The sequence below is a fragment of the Chanos chanos genome, chromosome 10, assembly GCF_902362185.1.
Source record: "Chanos chanos chromosome 10, fChaCha1.1, whole genome shotgun sequence".
Lineage (NCBI taxonomy): Eukaryota > Metazoa > Chordata > Actinopteri > Gonorynchiformes > Chanidae > Chanos > Chanos chanos.
Genome location: NC_044504.1, coordinates 8,448,341 through 8,453,340, shown reverse-complemented (window position 1 = coordinate 8,453,340; position 5,000 = coordinate 8,448,341).

The window sequence follows — 5,000 nt, the reverse complement described above, 5'->3', positions numbered from 1 at the left end:
CAGAGATAAATGCATAAATTCTACATAAAATGAATAAAATGAGAGAATACGTTCGGTAATGTCTTAATATGGCAGAAAAGGGAACAATGTTTTGGATGATCTCAACTCTTTGTTAATGAAACAATCGACGTGATGTGAATGGTTTAACATTATTATAGTTGTCACATACGTGTTGCCTAGAAAATTCACATTTAAATATTAGAAACAGGTATATATTAAAAACTAAAAATGATTAGTTAATAAAGCTTCATTTTTAAACATTCATTTGCATTCAGAAAGCAGGTGAAATATATGGAGGAAAATCTAGGTAGGCTTCACCTAACCTAGTTTACCAAGGAACGTTTGCAAAGTTTGGGTAAAGTTTACTCAATAATACATAGGGTTAAATTTACTTTAAAAAAAAAAAAAAGTATGTGCAAATTGCTGCCACATATTTTTGTGTAAATTCGACAAGTTATTTTTTACAGTGCACTTCTAAGTGTTTACTCTGACAGAGAGGATGGCTGAGCTGCTCTAAGAGTGGCAAAGTTTAAAGTGGAGTAAATATGTCATTTGTGGTGTGGTTTGATGAGTCACACAGGAGCATTATACTCTACAAAAACAGATGGAAACACTAAGCATAAGATGCTTTTCTCCAGCCAAGAACCCAACAGTCCATCATTGAATAAAACTGTCTGAAATCTGTGATTGTACTGGTGGCGACTTTTTTTTTTAAATCATTGATGATCTCTCAGACAATGTCCTAATTTGCTTTTCCTGGTAGCAGTCTCTCTCTACCTTCTTCTTCTTCGTCTTCTACTTCTTCTTCTTCTTCTTGTAGTTCTTCTTTTAGTTCTTCGTGTTCTTCTCGTTCTTCTTCTTCTTCTTCTTTTAGTTCTTTGTGTTCTTCTCGTTCTTCTTCTTCTTCTTCTTTTAGTTCTTCTTGTTCTTCTCGTTCTTCTTCTTCTTCTTCTTTTTTGTCTTCTTCTTCTTTTAGTTGTTGTTGTTGTTCTTCTTCTTCTTCTTCTTCTTCTTCTTCCTCCTCTTCTTCTCTCTCTCTCTCTCTCTCTCTCTCACTTCTTTGCTCTTTCTATGTCACTCATCTAGCTCTTTTGTCCTTTGTGTCTGATGCACACTCAGCAGAGTAGATCCATTGCATCTTCCTATCCAGCAGTTCCCTATAAATAACATCTTGCTGGGCAACGTAAGACAGGCCCTGACACGCAAAGCCCATGTTGCGTAAATGATTGGTCCAGGGTGGGCTATCTCAAACGATCTCCCATAGGGATGAGGAAGGGTTTTTTTGGCACATCACCGTTAACCACGGCTTCAGAAGTCTACGCCGCCACATCCAGATAAGCTTCCCGCAATTATTTCTACCCTGGAGCGTAAGAGAGGAGAGAGGGTTCCTTGGGGAGTCCACTGTATCAAAGGCGGTCAGAGTTCCTGTCCCTGTTCACCTCACAGGACATTTCCTGTCTTCTGTAAACAAGTATGGCCTATTTACAATATAATTTTGAGCAAAGCATTGTTGGCTCAGTAAACCGTTGGCCCAGAAACTCAAAGTCAAGATCATTGAATAGTCATTAAAATGAACAGGTAAACTTCTTAAGGAATGTTGTTGACATACAGTGTCTTTGGAAGAAAAACGAAACATTGTTAGAGATTGTGGCTGTGGAGAATTTGCTGTGGTTCTTGTTCACGTGTTTTGTTCTTTTCCCAAGCAATGTAGTGCCCAACAAAAACAGGACCTTTCAATTAAGTGACGCAACAAAGCCTTATATGACCTTACAGGTGCAGAGACTTTGTTTGATTTGGTTGGCAGCCAATCAATGTCAACGACAAGCTTCTTAACTGCTCACAGCACACCTGTTCTTGGCACAGCTGTGATTGTTTGATAATTAGACAGTAGCATAATTAATGTTTGAACTTTTAGATGATGAAGGTTCCAAAACATGTTGACCTAAGGCGATGGATTTTCCCTTTGCTTGGTTTACTGGAAGAACAAGTCCTCAAAAGACGTAAGAACAGTTTTTTTTAATCCAAACAGATCAGTTGGGAACTAAACCAGAGCACCAGAGTCACACTGAAAGCAATATGCTAAGGGTGTTTTCCTTTTCTTACCCGAAGGTGCTTTCCACTTTTTTGCTTCTTCTTTCACATTTCCCTGGAAGCTCTGTTTGACTCATTTGATAGAGCACATCGTGTTGAGGATATCACCACGATGTTAATAAACATCACCATGGAGAGGTTTTGTGCAAAGAACAGGGACCAACACGTGTGATGAATTAACATTTGGGGTGTTTTATCTAAAACCATAGGGCTCCTACACAGACTGTGCCACAGTCAATGGGGCCATTGTTAGACAACAAAAGGATATGTAGTGTTATTAACATGACATCTAATAGGATCTCATTAAGTCACCCTGGGGAACTTTCTAGACTAATGTGTGCAGCTGACTGTAACTGAAGCTGGATGCGCTTTGGAATATCTATCTGAACACCAGACCTCACAAGACTAAAGTCTTCAGTTTAGACACTCTGTTCTTTTTTGTCAAATATCTAACGTGTCGCCTAGTTTATTATATGTCCTTAAGTGTTTCGTGCTTGCTTGGCTAACGGATCTCAGTACTTGATAACCGACCCAAGATTGTAGCGGTCCAGTGCAGTCGAAAGCCATCGCCATCAATGTCAGAGCTCTTCTTCATTACTCCTGTCATATTGTTTATAAAAATATTTCTTTACGTGGAGCTAAGCAAAGAACCCAAGCAATGTAAAGAGACTGCAAAACATCACTGCAGCCTTAAAAACATGTTTGCAAACTGTATGTATACACAAGGAAAACAAGGGCAACTGAGAGCCCCCCTCTTGCAACAAAGCCATTGACTGATATGATCTCTGGGCTCTGACAGAGGGCTTTGGAAGCTGAAAACAGTTTAAAAAAAAAAAAAAAAAGACCTACTCATGGGAGTGGAGGGCAGGAAGTCAGCTAGACATCAACCATCTCACCATTGGCCCTTTTCACATTTGGTAAAACTTTACAGCAAATATAATGGGAACTCAGTAAAAAAAAAAAAAGTGAATCACAATGACAGTTGGTCAAATCCTTCAGAAATTCTGTCACAACCGATCTCAAGCCCGGCGATATCTCCACAAACATGGACGACCGCGCAGACTCCGTGCAGATTGCGTGGGCGCCATCGGTGGGAAAAGGGTTTCCTGAGATGGAGAAGGGGAGATTCTGCATAACTTAATCATTGCTGACCAGAGTGGAAAAAGCCGACCCATGTGGTGAACTCCATTCGCCTTGCCCACTCAGTGTCAACAACTCAATCCAACACACTCAGCCACGGGACTCTCCAAGTGGAAATGACTGGTCTCCTTCTGGTGGGAGAGCTCTTTGAATTAATCACAGGGTTAACCCTTAAGGCCTCTCAATGCAAACCCTTTCTGATCATCTTATTCTCGACTAAGTAGTTTTTTTTTTTTTTTTCTTTGAAAGAAAAGTATTAGGTTAACCATTGACCCAAAGTTATGACATGAAAGTTTTTTCTCAAGAAAGTCAGCCAATGACACTAAATGGAGGCTATATATATATATATTTGAGTTTCTGCATGATAGAACACAATTAGTTGGATCAAGCACACATATAAAATTGTTTTATATACTGTGTCTTTTCTGAATTGTGTCAACTAAACGAAAAACTAAACAAAGTATTATTTGACACATTTCATTACAGAACACAAAAGACTCCTTATTTGACAAGAACTTGGACACAGCCAAAAAACTTCATTGTAAAATTTTCCTATGTTATTCCCGCCGAACTCTGAGGCAAAACAGAGAGGAGTTCAGTGTAACAGGCGGAGAATAGCTGCTATCAGCGCACAGGCACACAGAGAGACTCTACAGCCTAGAGAGGACAAACATCACACCAGCTGTGCTCAACATGCACCCCACAGACTCGTGGGTGTGGGTGTGGGTGTGCATATCAGCCCTGTTCCGCACGCACACACACACACACACACACACACACAAACCACAGCAGGCTCTGCGTCAGTGTTTATGGAGTCTCTATCGTTTCCCATTCCACACGGGGGGGAGGGGAAGTGGGTGGGTGGCATAGATCACTTTATCCCAGGGTGGTAGAGATGGGACGGTGAAGGATGTTCCACATGTTGCCCCGCCCGACATGTGTACACACACACACACACATGCACAGAGGGAGAGAGAGAGAGAGAGAGAGAGACCAAAGTTAAAGAGAGAAAGGAATTCATGCCTTCAGAGCAGAAAGCAAAGCTGATGTCATTCACATAAATATTTTTGTGTAGCATGGGCTGTCGACTCAAGAAGAAAAGCTGAATAATCCAGATCCCTCAATAAATAATGAAATATAAGCACGTTGGCCTGATTACTGGCAGGGAAGTGTAATAAACTGGCTTCTCTAATGGATTACGTACAAACGCAATGATGAATGAAACAAGACCAAGCTTCAGGTCTCCACATATGCAGAGAAAGAGAGAGAGAAAGAGAGAGAGAGAGCAAGACAGAGAGAGAGAGGAGGAAGAAGAAAAGAGATAAAAATGAATGATGAAAAACTTTCTTTAGCTTGACTACATGCTCTGTTTAAGTGCAGCAGCTGTCTGAGCATGTCTAAGCACTGCATGATTGAGTACATGAATAAATGCCCTGAAAAGCCCAAAATTCGCCATAAAACAGACATTTAGAACTCAGTGATATTATCCTTTTGGGAAAACCATCTCCATGTCTGTATATACATCTGTGAGCTACAGTTGTACAAAAAGTCGCATATTTTCTTTGCCGTTCACACTGAGACAATCAAACTGAAATGTGTTTAGAAATTATGCCAAAGTGCTTTCTTAAATGACTTTTTATTTACATTGTTAGGAAAGGAACGGAAAGGAGATTTAAAAAAGTGTAACATTTGCATAGTTTGTTCGTTACTTTATGACGCTAAGAGTGCGCACACTGGATAAACATAAATAGACTGTGAGAAAGCATGTG